This window comes from Triticum dicoccoides, chromosome 5A, assembly GCF_002162155.2.
Source record: "Triticum dicoccoides isolate Atlit2015 ecotype Zavitan chromosome 5A, WEW_v2.0, whole genome shotgun sequence".
Lineage (NCBI taxonomy): Eukaryota > Viridiplantae > Streptophyta > Magnoliopsida > Poales > Poaceae > Triticum > Triticum dicoccoides.
In genome coordinates this window covers 684512171-684526313 of record NC_041388.1, presented here as the reverse complement: position 1 = coordinate 684526313, position 14143 = coordinate 684512171, and positions in this window count along the sequence as shown.

Genomic DNA, 14143 nt, shown 5'->3' with positions numbered 1-14143 from the left:
TGCTGTTGTTGTTGTTGTTGTTGTTGTTGTTGTTGTTGTTGTTGTTGCTGTTGTTGTTGTTGTTGTTGTTGTTGTTGTTGTTGTTGTTGTTGTTGTTGTTGTTGTTGTTGTTGTTGTTGTTGTTGTTGTTGTTGTTGTTGTTGTTGTTGTTGTTGTTGTTGTTGTTGTTGTTGTTGTTGTTGTTGTTGTTGTTGTTGTTGTTGTTGTTGTTGTTGTTGTTGTTGTTGTTGTTGTTGCTGCTGCTCTTCTCATCATTAGGACATTACTGTAACACTCTTCCTTGTTGCTCCGTAGCCCAGTATTGCATATTTAGACATTTAGTACAGTGCATGTTGCTATGTAGCCTCAAATATATTACATATGGCCCTAGTTAACCTAACGTTAAATGGGATACAAATATATTCAGTTAAAAGTCTGATTCACAGATTAGTCCCTTATTAGGCCCCGGCCTATATGGTACCTGTCGTGGTTCTAAGTCTGACAGTAATGTAGGGGGGTAAGTATGGAGAGGCAAGATCTTAGCTATGGAGAAGTTGTAAGCACACGAGGTTTATGAGTTCAGGCCCTTCTCGGAGGAAGTAATAGCCCTACGTCTCGGAGCCCGGAGGCGGTCGACTGGATTATGCGTGTATGAATTATAGGGGTGCGAACCCTTTACACTGAGGAGGGGGTGGCTTATATAGAGTTCGCCGGACCCCTCCGACCCTCAGTTGTTCTGCTGCCATGAGCATATCTGGTTTCAGATCAATGAACCTGAGTGATGACAGCAACTTCCTTTTCAGTCGCCTTGATCCATTCTTAGCTTTTTGTCGAGTGAGTTTCTTTACTTGAAAGGCTCCGAGTGACGGTGCGAAGGAGATCTTCGGTCTGACAAGTTGTTCTGCTGCCCACAGTTTTTGCGGGATCCGAATTTTGGGAAGCGCGCAGGACGGGGGAGGCCGCAGTAATCGGATGGGATAGAGCGGAGCCGCCTCGATCCCCGGGCCACCTTTTTCGCCACGTATCGCGCGCACGATTGTTACGGGATTTTACAGGGCCGCCCGGGCCTACCAGTCAGCCACTCGGAAGCGGCCTCATATAAGGCGTCGGACCGGGGTCTCTTCGAACAGTGCGTCCCCATTATCTCTTCTCCTCTTCACGCTCCCTCGCCGCGCTCGCTCTCGCCCCAGCGCCACCGCTCCGTACGCGTTTCGCTGGCAATGATGGGGAAGGAGAAGACGGCGGCTCTAGAGCAGGCGAAGAAGGCGACGGCGAGGTTGAAGGGGAAGGCGACCAGTCGGGGCAGATCCTCCTCGTGAACCGGCCTGCCGAAGGGCTGGATCCAGGGCGACTAGATCCGCTCAACGATCACCCAAGAAGACCTCGATGACCTAGACGAAGGAGGGCTGATCCCCTATGAATCGGCGCGGCTTCCGGGGAAGGAATCCGAGCCGCAACCTCGGGAGGGTGAGCGCGTTCTCCTTGCCACCCACGTCGACCGTGGATTTTCCTTGCCTCCTCACCCTTTCTTTCAGGGATTTCTGAACTTCTTTGGGGCACAACTCCACCACTTCACTCCCAACACAATCGTTTATCTCGCCGCTTTTGTTTCTTTGTGTGAGAATTTCCTGGGTTGTCGGCCTCACTGGGGCCTTTTCAAGCACATTTTCACTTGTCGCTCCCAGACGGTGAAAAAGGCTAATCTGAGTGACGAGAGGACTCAAGTGATTCAGATGTGTGGGGGTCTTGGTGTCCAGATGAGAGGGAAAAGCTCCTTTTCGGCCATGATTCTTCCCGACTCAGTTCGCGGATGGCAGTCGACCTGGTTTTACTACAAAGACCAGTCGACGCCAGGGCAGTCGACTGGCCTCCCTCCTTTCACCATGGACCGAGTGAGGAAACCCTCCCCTTTGAAGGTGCTCCCAGAGGAGAAGGCGCAGGTGAGGGTGCTGGTAGAGCGAGTGGTCTAGCTTATCCATGATGGGGTGACCGGTATTGATCTCTTGGAGGTCTTCCTTCAGCGGCGCATCCAGCCTCTTCAAGCCCGAGACCATCCGATGTCGATGTATTCGGCTCTTGAAGACTCCACTTGAATTCACCCGGAAGAGGTCGATGACGACACACTGGAGAAGTGGCTGTCGGGCATGACCGGGAACAAGGACAACCCCAGGGGAGCCAGGAGAGTTCCTCCATTCGACCAGTCTCATGTACCAGAGAAGGTCCGATTCTGAGCTTTTGTTTGTAATCTAAATTCACTCGCTCAGTTTCCTATACTGAGTCGACTGACCTTGTTCTTCCTGCTTTCTTTCAGGCCATTATTGAAATGTATTCAATGCCCAACGGAGAGTAAGAGCAGGACCCGGAAGGAGAGGCGAGCGGCGACGACAGTGGCGAATGGGATTCTGACGGTGGTGGGGACAAAGAAAGCGACGATCCAAGTGAGGAAGAAGAAGTCGAGTCGCCTCCTCGCAGGGAGAGGCGGTCCAAACTTGACCAAGAACGACCGAGCGCCCGTGAAATGGCGATTGCTCAAGCTGGTCAGTCTTCAAAGCATCCTCGGACCTCTTCGCCAACTCCGACTGAAAAAGCGTCAAAGCATCCCAAAGTCGCAGAGCCGAAGCTTCGGAAGGCATTGCCGAAGATTAAGATTGACATCCCCATCGCTTCCGCGTGAGTGTCTCCCTTCATATTTACTCGACGCCCTGTGCTGTTTGTTTTTCTTGTTTTAACCGGACGAACTTTGGAGCTGGCAGCGCTGCTACTTCCAGGACCTCATCTTACAGGGACGATGATGAGGTGATGGAGGATGCGGTCACTTCTAATCTGGGTATGATTTCTGCCATTCTGTCTTTATTTTGGTCGATTCAACTGCAATGTGTATCATTGGGTGATGCGATTTTGTCGATTGAACTTTGAAAAGCTCCTAACATTATTGACCTCCCTGATGATGATGATGAAGAGCTCGAGAGGCCTTTGACGAGGAAAAATATGCAAGCTCCTGCGAGCGAGGTGCCACAATTGACGCCGAGGGCGGAGCCAATCGTTCAGGATGCTGGTGATGCCAATCGGGGTTCTGTTACCTTCGCCGTGCCATTGCCGAGTGCCTTGCCTTCCTTGTCGACTACTCAGGCCCCTGTTGACCCGCCTTCAGTTTTTGCGACCCATCATGTCCCAGAGGACGAAGTGAATGCTGCCAAGGAAGCCATACGCCAGGTGGGCATTATGATGGAGAAGGTGAAGACGGTGCGGGACGCCAGCCAGGCCGCCTACGATGCCAGCTCGGCTCTCCAGAGCAGCGTTCAGGTTAGTTGGTCGCCGCTTGTTCTGTTAGGATATGCTATCTGAAGACTCTTTCCGAAAATATTTGCATCTGTACACCCAGTGGGTGCGTCGATTGAATTTTTGAACTAGTGGGGGCACGCTAAGTGCACCCAGTGGGTGTAGTCCCCGAGACTATGGTGGACTGCTGGCAGTCGACTGTAGTCTTTGTATTTTGTCGAGTGTAAACTGAACTGGTAGTTTGTCTCCTCCACTTGATCTGGTCGAGTGGGATCAGAACCGGTGGGGGCACGCCAAGTGCACCCACTGGGTGTAGTCCCCGAGACCGCGATCGACTCCTGGCAGTCGACTGTGGTCTGAGTTCTACTTTCTCTCCACTTTTTTTTACTCCCTGCACTCGACTTCGGCAGGCCGGTCGAGTGGGATCAAAACCGGTGGGGGCACGCAAAGTGCACCCACTGGGTGTAGTCCCCGAGACTATGGTGGACTGCGGGCAGTCGACCGTAGTCTTAGTACTTATTGTCTTTGTCGTTTTTTGCTGTAAAATAACTTCTCCCCTTTGATTTCAGAAATCTTGTGACCTTGGAGCTTGCTTTGCTGACTTGGAGAAACAGCAGATTCAACTGAACCTTAACTTGGAGCTGGCCAAGACAGAGCTGCAAAAGGTCAAGGACGGCACCACTGGTAAGATGAGTTTGTCGACTGGTCTGTCTTGGGCTTGAGTACCCTTCTGCTCTTTCTGAATCAATCATCATTTCTTTGCAGAAAAACTGAGAGAAGCTCTGGTGAAGAAGAATCAGGATTTGGCTGCTGCTTGAAAGGAGGCTGACGACAGGACCGCTCTGGCTGAACAGAAACTGGCTTCGGTCGGCCAGTTGGAAGAAGAGAATACCAAGCTGAAATCTGCTCTGAACGAAGCCAACAAGGAGTGCTCGTGCTGGAAGAAGGAGAACCTCAACCTGTGCGAGAATATGGAAGGCATCGCTCGCAGGAGGGACGATCTGGAGAGCTATCTAAGGAGCCTTGCCAAGAAGTTGTTCCTCAAGCCTGAAGGTGCATATCTTGTTCCGACTGATTTTTTTGTGTCGACTCAGTGTATGAAAATTGACTTATCCTTGGATCGTGAATGCATAGTTTTGCGAGGACTTCGAGGAGGAGACTGGGCGGATCGAACCAGGTTGGGATCCAATAAGTTCTCCCGTGAAAGATGAAACTGCCATGAATCTGCTCCGACTGGAATCCCGCATCGACGGTGTCGTGGACTACTTGGCTCGACTGAAGGTCGCCATGTCACGGATCGACCTGGCACTTTGGCCAGAGGCCACACTCCCAAATGATCTTGAGTCCCTGATGACTCGACTTAACAAAATCCCTGACCGAGTGCAGGAGTGGAAGAAGTTTTCTGCCCGGTGTGGTGCTCATGTGGCTCTGTCTTTAGTTCGCGTCCATTGCAAGGAGGTGCGACAAGATAAGCTGGCAGCAATCAAGGTCGCCAACACCCAGAAGCATGACTTCCGATCTTTTATGGAGACTTTCATCGCTGTAGCCACTCGGATCGCCGACGGCGTCGACTTAGACGAGTTCCTCGAGCCTGCTAGCCCTCCTCCCGCGGAGTGAACAAACTTTTATGCCTCACCTTAAATTTGACTCGGAATGCCGAGTGGTTTTTGTAACCGTTAAACTCTTTCGGGCTGAATGTCCGAGCACTTCGATCTGTGGTCCGGAACCTTTAGGATTTATCTGAACTTGGTTTATCATTGAATATCTTCATGAATCCCCTGTCGAGTGAACTCGTTCTTCGTTCGAGACAACTTTTGTATTTGTAGCGCAGCTCCGAAGGAGAAGGAAGCAGTCGACCTATGCCTTGTTGCCCTTGCAGGTCGGCGAAGCTCCTCAAGAGAAGGTGGCAGTAGTCCTGCACCTCGTCGTCCTTGCGGAGTGGGATGGAGCTCACGTTGTATTTGTGGAGAAGCTCTCCAGGGGAAGGCGGCAGTCGACCCGCGCCTCGTTACTGCAGAGTGGGATGGAGTGCACATTGTATTTGTGGTGAAGCTCTCCAGGAGAAGGCGGCAGTTGACCCGCACCTCGTCGTCCTTGCGGAGTGGGAGGAAGCGCACGTTGTATTTGTGGCGAAGCTCCTAAGGAGAAGGCAGCAGTCGACCTGCACCTCGTCGTTCTTGAGGATTGAGATGTGTTTCGTACTTAGGCGAGTACTGGACTGCAGCTAAGCCCCCGAGTGGGAGGTTTGCTCTCCACCCGGTAGGATTTTTCAAACTTAGGCGAGTGCCGGACTGCAGCTAAGTCTCCGAGTGAGAGAACTTAGGCGAGTACTGGATTGCAGCTAAGCCCCCGAGTGGGAGGGTTGCTATCCACTTGGTAGGATTTTTCAAACTTAGGTGAGTGCCGGACTGCAGCTAAGTCTCTGAGTGAGAGAACTTAGGCGAGTTAATGGACTGCAGCTAAGCCCCCGAGTGGGAGGGTTTCTCTCCACTCGGTAGGATTTTTTCAAACTTAGGCGAGTGCCGGACTGCAGCTAAGTCTCCGAGTGAGAAAACTTAGGCGAGTACTGGACTGCAGCTAAGCCCCCGAGTGGGAGGGTTGCTCTCCACTCGGTAGGATTTTTTTCAAACTTAGGCGAGTGCTGGACTGCAGCTAAGTCTCCGAGTGAGAAAACTTAGGCGAGTACTGGACTGCAGCTAAGCCCCCGAGTGGGAGGGTTGCTCTCCACTCGGTAGGATTTTTTCAAACTTAGGCGAGTGCCGGACTGCAGCTAAGTCTCCGAGTGAGAGAACTTAGGCGAGTACTGGACTGCAGCTAAGCCCCCGAGTGGGAGGATTTCTCTCCACTCGGTAGGATTTTTAAATACTTAGGCGAAACGGGTTCGCAGCTAAGCCCCCGAGTGGGAGGCTGGCTCACCACTCGGTAGGAAATTATTTTTACAAACTTAGGCGAAGCGGATTGGCAGCTAAATCACGCACTCGGGGATTTCTTACGCAAATAAAAAACAATAACAATCATTGGGAAAATTATAACGCTCTTGTCTTTGATAAATAAACTACAGGAGTTTTTTCTTATTACATCTCATCCGAGTGAGAATTCAAGTATAAAAGGGGCGGAGTAGCTCTGCATTCCAGGCTCGTGGCTCATCAATCTGGCGATGGACATTGTAGAGGTGGTACGCTCCATTGTGGAGGACTCTGGTGACTATGAAGGGGCCTTCCCAAGTAGGAGCGAGTTTGTGTGGTTTTTGCTGATCCACGCGGAGGACTAAGTCTCCTTCTTGGAAAGCTCGACTCTTCACATTTCTGGCATGGAATCGACACAAGTCTTGCTGATAGATGGTCGATCGGATCATGGCCATTTCTCTTTCTTCTTCCAGGAGGTCGACTGCGTCCTGCCGGGTTTGTTCTGCTTCTTCTTCAGAGTAGAGCTCGACTCGAGGGGCGTTGTGAAGCATGTCACTCGGCAAGACTGCTTCGGCTCCGTAGACCAGAAAGAATGGGGTTCTTCCGGTCGATCGGTTCGGGGTCGTCCTCAATCCCCAAAGAACTGATGGAAGCTCGTCGACCCATGCACCTGCTGCGTGCTTGAGATCGCGCATCAATCGAGGTTTCAGTCCTTTGAGAATTAGGCCGTTTGCTCTTTCCGCCTGTCCATTCGACTGAGGGTGAGCGACCGAAGCGTAGTCGACTCGTGTGCCCTGAGAGGCGCAAAAGGCCCTGAATTTGTCGGAATCGATGTTTGACCCATTGTTAGTGATGATGCTGTGCGAAACTCCATATCTGAATATCAACTCTCTGATGAAACTGATAGCAGTGCAAGCATCAAGATTCTTGATAGGCTTAGCTTCAATCCATTTGGTGAACTTGTCGACTGCTACTAGCACATGAGTGAAGCCGCTCCTGCCCATTTTCAGTGGTCCAACCATGTCCAGCCCCCAAACAGCGAAGGGCCAGACGAGTGGAATGGTTTTCAGAGCTGACGCGGGCTTGTGCGACATATTGGAGTAATACTGACATCCTTCACATTTGTCGACTATCTCTTTTGCCATTTCATTGGCCCTTGGCCAGTAAAATCCCGCTCGGTATGCTTTAGCCACAATGGTCCGAGAGGACGCATGATGACCATAGGTCCCCGAGTGGATATCGTCAGGGATCATCTGACCTTCTTCTGGTGTTATACACTTCTGACTGACTCCAGTCGCACTTTCTCTATACAACTGTCCCTTTATGACTGTAAAGGCCTTGGATCGACGGACGATCTGTCGAGCCTCTTCTTCGTCCTATGGGAGTTCTTTCCTTAGGATGTATGCGATGTACGGTACTGTCCAGTCGGGAGTGATGACCAAGACTTCCATGATCAGGTCGACCATAGATGGAACTTCAACTTCAGTTGGATCCGTGGCACTTTTTGGCTGCGGGGCCTCTTCAGTGAAGGGATCCTCCTGAACTGATGGTGTGTGGATGTGTTCCAAAAACACATTGCTGGGAATGGCTTCTCTTTTGGAACCTATTTTTGCCAAATCATCAGCTGCTTGATTTTTTAGTCGGGGTATGTGATGCAGCTCTAACCCCTCGAATTTCTTCTCCAGCTTTCTCACTGCATTGCAATAACCAGTCATGGCTGGACTTCTGACATCCCATTCCTTCATCACCTGATTAACCACCAAATCTGAGTTGCCATAGACCATGAGGCGTCGGATGCCGAGTGAAATGGCCATGCGCAACCCATATAAAAGTGCTTCATATTCCGCCTCGTTATTGGAGGAATCAAAGTGGATTTGGAGAACATATCTGAGCTTATCTCCTCGGGGGGAGACCAACACCACCCCAGCACCGGAACCATTCAGCATTTTGGAACCATCGAAGAACATGGTCCAATGCTCCGAGTGAACCTGAGTCGGCAGTTGCTGTTCAATCCACTCGGCGACGAAATCTGCTATTGCCTGGGACTTGATAACTTTCTTTGCCTCGAACTTGATATCTAGAGGAAGGAGTTCAATCACCCATTTTGCCACTCGACCAGTTGCATCTCTGTTGTGCAGGATCTCTGACAGTGGAGCGTCGCTGAGGACTGTAATGGAATGATCAGAGAAGTAGTGAGCAACTTTCTTTGTGGTCATATAAATCCCATATACAAGCTTCTGATAATGAGGATATCTTTGCTTCGACGGGGTCAAAACTTCAGAAATATAATATACTGGGCGCTGAACTTTGAAGGCTTTTCCTTCTTCTTCCCGCTCGACCGTAAGTACCATACTGACGACTTGTCCCGTGGCTGCGATGTAAAGCAGCAAAGGCTCCTTGCTGATTGGGGCAGCAAGCACCGGCTGGGTGGAGAGCAGAGCTTTGAGCTCTGCAAACGCTGCATCAGCTTCGGGAGTCCACTCGAACTTGTCGGACTTCTTCATCAATCGGTAAAGAGGCAATGCCTTTTCACCAAGACGATATATGAATCGACTTAAAGCGGCCAAGCAACCAGTAAGCTTCTGGACGTCGTGCACTCGCACATGACTTTTCATTCGGAGTATAGTACCGACTTTTTCTGGATTGGCATCGATTCCCCTTTCGAAAACGAGAAAACCGAGTAATTTTCCGCCAGGAACCCCGAATGTGCACTTTGATGGATTAAGCTTGATATCATACCTCCTGAGGTTGGCAAAGGTTTCAGCAAGGTCAGCCAGCAGGTCGGAACCCTTCCGTGACTTGACCACAATGTCATCCATGTACGCTTCCACATTCCGACTGATTTGAGTGAGCAAACACTTCTAAATCATCCTCATGAATGTAGCTCCGGCATTCTTGAGGCCGAACGGCATGGTAATATAACAGAAGCACCCGGATGGAGTGATGAAAGCTGTTTTGATCTCATCAGGTTCATACAGACGGATCTGATGGTACCCGAATAGGCGTCTAAAAAGAAAGTCGCTCACATCCCGCAGTCGAGTCGACTATCTGATCGTTGCAGGGGAGTGGAAAATGATCTTTCGGGCAGGCCCGATTAATATGTTTAAAGTCAATGCACATGCGAAGTGACTTGTCCTTCTTGGGGACCATGACAACATTGGCGAGCCACTCGGAGTGGTAGATTTCTCGGATGAACTCCGCTGCTAAGAGCCGAGCCACCTCCTCGCCAACAGCCTTTCTCTTCTGGACGGAGGACCGTCGGAGATGTTCCTTGACAGGTTTTACTTTTGAGTCGACTCTTAGGTGGTGCTCAGCCAGCTCCCTGGGAACACCCGGCATGTCAGAAGGCTTCCATGCGAAAATGTCCCAGTTCTCACGGAGGAATTGGATGAGCGCTTCTTCCTATTTGGAGTCGAGTGTTGTTGAGATATGAGTTGGAGCAGCGCTGGGATTGGTCGGGTGGATGTGAGCTGTCTTCGTTTCGCCAGACGACTGAAAAGCTGATTCTGTAGTGGGCTTCTTGGCTCGTAACAAATCACTCGGGTCTGTAGTCTTCTGGTATTCCTGCAGCTCCACCACTGCCATCTGAGCATCAGTGATCTTTGAACCTTTCTGAAAACATTCTTCCGCTTTCTTCCGATTGCCCGTAATAGTGATCACACCTTTGGGGCCAAGCATCTTCAGTTTGAGATACACATAACATGGTTGGGCCATGAAGCGTGCATAAGCCAGCCTACCCAAAATAGCATGATAGGCACTCTGGAAGTCTACAACTTCAAACGTCAACTTTTATTTGCGGTAATTCTTGGAATCACCGAAAACCACATCAAGAGCAATCTGGCCGAGTGATTCAGCCTTCTTCCCAGGAATGACTCCATGGAAACTCATGTTGCTAGTACTGAGTCTGGACATCGGAATGCCCATCCCTTTCAACGTCTCAGCATATAATATGTTCAAACCACTCCCACCATCCATCAAGACTTTGGTCAGTGGAGTGCCTTCAACAACTGGGTCGACCACCAAAGCTTGCCTCCCAGGGGTGGAGATGTGCGTTGGGTGATCGGACCGGTCGAATGTTATGGCAGTCTGAGACCACTTCAGATAACTGGGTGTCGCCGGAGCAACCATATTCACCTCTCGGTTGATAACTTTCAGTCGACTTTTGCTTTCAACATCAGCAAAAATCATCAGGGTGGAATTGACCTGGGGGTATCCATCGTCACTATCTTCCTTGTCCTCAACTTTGTCCGACTCCTTTTCCTTATCTTTGGGCTGCTTGCCCTGGAACTGCTGGATCAAGAGTCGGCACTGTCGAGTGTTATGTTTTGGGTAAATGAAATTACCCTCTTCATCCTTCTTGGTGTGGACGAGACATGGCAAATCCAACACATCATTTCCGTCCTGGTCTTTAACTTTCTTGGGGTTCCAAGGTCCTTTGGGTTTCCCTTTAAACTTTCCTTGGGTTATAGCCAAGGCTTCCCCAGGAGCAGCTGGCTCGGCTTTCCACTTCTGTTTCCGATTGGAATTTCCTCCGGTTTCTTGAGCGACTGACTTGAGCTTGCCACTCCTGAGTCGATCCTCATCTTCACCATTAGCGTACTTGGTGGCAATCTCCATCATCCGATTCAGAGACATATCTCCAGTCCGACCGAACTTCAGATTCAGTTCTCTATACTTGACACCTTCTTTGAAGGCACAGACTGCTTGGTGGTTAGGCACATTCTCTACCGTGTGATGTAACGTGATACATCTTTGGATGTAATCCCTCAAAGTTTCATTCGGCTTCTGCACGCAAGACCGCAGTTCAGTCAGCCCTGCCGGTCGCTTGCATGTTCCTTCAAATGTGGTGACAAACACTCGGGCGAGATCTTCCCAAGTGTAAATGCTACTGGGTGCTAACTGGTTCAGCCACGCTCTAGCGGAGCCCTCCAACATGAGAGGCAGGTGCTTCATGGCCACTTCATCATTGCCGCCGCCAATCTGGACGGCCACTCGGTAGTCTTCAAGCCAAGTATCGGGCTTGGACTCACCAGTGAACTTGCTGACTCCAGTCGCCAACCTGAAGTTGGGAGGAATCACAACGGCCCTGATGGCTCTACTAAAGCACTCTGGCCCCGAAACATGTGCTCTGCTGCTGGTAGGTGCATCTCTGTTGTGACCTTCTCGGTGAGCTCTGTTCCTGTCGACCAAACCTTGAACGAGAATGGATCTCGCATCAAAGCCTGGCTCCCTGGAGTCGACTGGAATCCTTTGCCCAACACTACGAGGACGCCTGTCATCCTGCTGTCGAGGCTCATACGACCCGCTCCTCGGGGGAGGGGTGGGCACTCGACGTCGATCATCACGATCGAATCGGTGATCATATTGCTCACGGTCCCCGTACTGATTATGCCGGTCTCCATGTCCCTCACGCCTCGGGGGCGATCTTGGGCTATGAGCCGACTGGACTGTGTCTGCAACAACGGATCTTCTGTGAATCCTGTTCGGCGACTGAGAAACAGCGGAATTCTGGTCTCCTGCTGCCCGGAGTAATGCTCTGATCTACAGCAAGCCTTTGCCAGCCTCCGACTGTGAAGGCTGAATCGACTCTGCTATACGGGCTGCAGCTGCTAAATTCTGAATCGGAGTTCGATATACCTGCGGGGGCGGGAAGAGCTGATGTCGACTGGATTCGGGAATCCGTTGTCGCGCACGCTCGTCGAGTGCTCGATGGAGATTCTCCAGTCGAGTGCGCTCGGCCAAGTTTGCCAGGCGCACGTCCTCCAAGGCACGAGCCTCGGGGGTTTCTCCGGTGATAGGAGTGTGCAGCGCATCCATGTTCCGGCAACGAAGTTCTTCTCTCTGCAATGATGTGAGAGGCTCGGGGAGATATTCCTCATGGGGACGCGACGGGTCGCCTCCATCGGCGCCTCCATTGGTGCGGGGAAAACCGGGAGGACTGGGTGGTCCATCGACCATCAGAACCTCCGCCGCCGGATCACTGCTATCGCACTCGGAGGCGGTCTCTGTAGAGCCAGTCGACAGATCGAACATGCCGTAGAGGGATTCGTCGGGCTCGATCGCCGCGACTTGAGGGGTGGCCGACTGGCGTGCCACCGCGTGTCTCACCCACCGCTGAAGTCTCGACCGACCGGAGCGCTTGCGCCGGCGGGAAACAGGGAGGGAGGACAGCACAGGAGCCGACCGATAGTGGGTCGACGGTTGCCACGGACGCACGCGCGAAAGTGCGCCGCCCCGCGGACAGGGAGCGCGTCCATGTCAAGCGGAGCCTCCTGAAGCCAAGCGGAGTCGTCGGCGATGAACATGAGCGCGCCGAGACGGATCTCGCGGCCCTCCACCAAAACTCCGCCGGAAACCATGATGATTCGGATCGGAAAAGATTGCAACTCCTCCAACAAATCGCTAAAACACCGGCCCCATGGTGGGTTCCAACTATCGTGGTTCTAAGTCTGACAGTAATGTAGGGGGGTAAGTATGGAGAGGCAAGATCTTAGCTATGGAGAAGTTGTAAGCACACGAGGTTTACGAGTTTAGGCCCTTCTCGGAGGAAGTAATAGCCCTACGTCTCGGAGCCCGGAGGCGGTCGACTGGATTATGCGTGTATGAATTACAGGGGTGCGAACCCTTTACACTGAGGAGGGGGGTGGCTTATATAGAGTTAGCCGGACCCCTCCGGCCCTCAGTTATGCAGGGTTTTAAATACATTAAGGTCGGGCGTTACTGATAACGCCCAAGTGCTATGATGACCATAAAGGCTACTTAATAACCGACCGTTAGCATGCAGAGTGCCTTTAGGTCTCCTAGCCATCGAGTGGTTTGGTCTTGGTCGAGTGATCGCTTCTTGGTCGAGTGTCTTCGAGTCTGTCGAGTGGAACACCTCCAAGTCGATTGAAAGGTGGTTTCTTCTAGAGATGTCCTTGGGTAGGGCAGTTTGGACAGGTCCATGACCCTACCCTAGGTACATAGCTTCGTCAGTACCAGCTACCGATATCCTGAACAGTGAGTATATATAAGCCATGGGATAAAACTATTCTTGATAGAAAACAACAGTCGTTCCCAAAATTGTCATGTGTAAGTACATCAAGAGGCATTCTAAGCACAACAGGATAAACATCAACCAAATATATCCATGGCAAACAAAAATAATCTCCAAAAGATAACTTCAGTGTGTAGGATTAAGCACGTTAGTAAAGCAAAACAAGTGGAAAGGTGTGTTAGCTGCAACAGGTCTAACATTTAACAACAACCAAACATAGTCATTCAAACTGGTATTGTGCCGGTCTAAGTACACTGGTTATTGTTAAATAAAAATGGAAAGGCGTGTTAACGACAACATGCAGTAACCAAATGTAGTTATTCATAGTGGTATTGTTGAAACTGCTATTGATGAAATTGAACTGCATAGCTCATACTTGCACATGTAGAACAACACGTTGTGAATAGCTGGAATAAACAAGGCATACTAAAAACAACCAAAGATAGCATTTGAAAATGGACATATGCTAACTACAAACAACCAAACAACCAAAAAACTTCAAAAGAGGCATATGCTAGCTATAACAGGCTTAACAACAAGCAAATATATGCATTCCTATTGGTATGTTTAAAACTGGTATTGATGAAAATGTACTGCACAGTAAATAGTTGCACATATAGAGCATCACATTGTGAACAACTGAAATAAACAAGGCATACTACAAGAAACCAAATATAGCAATTAAAACTGGACATATTCTCACTACACTACAAAAGGGACTTGACAAAACAAATCATGGGTTCCCCCTTGCGAAGAGGGACGACAAAACAAATCATGGGTTTCCTCACTTGTCATAGATGGGCTCGTTCCCGTGGGAAGAGCACAGACCCTGGGTGCGCTCCATGTTGTCGCAGATGGGCTCGTTCCCGTGGGAAGAGCACAGACCCTGGGTGCGCTCCATGTTGTCGCAGATGGGCTCCTTCCCCTTGGAAACGCATGGCTG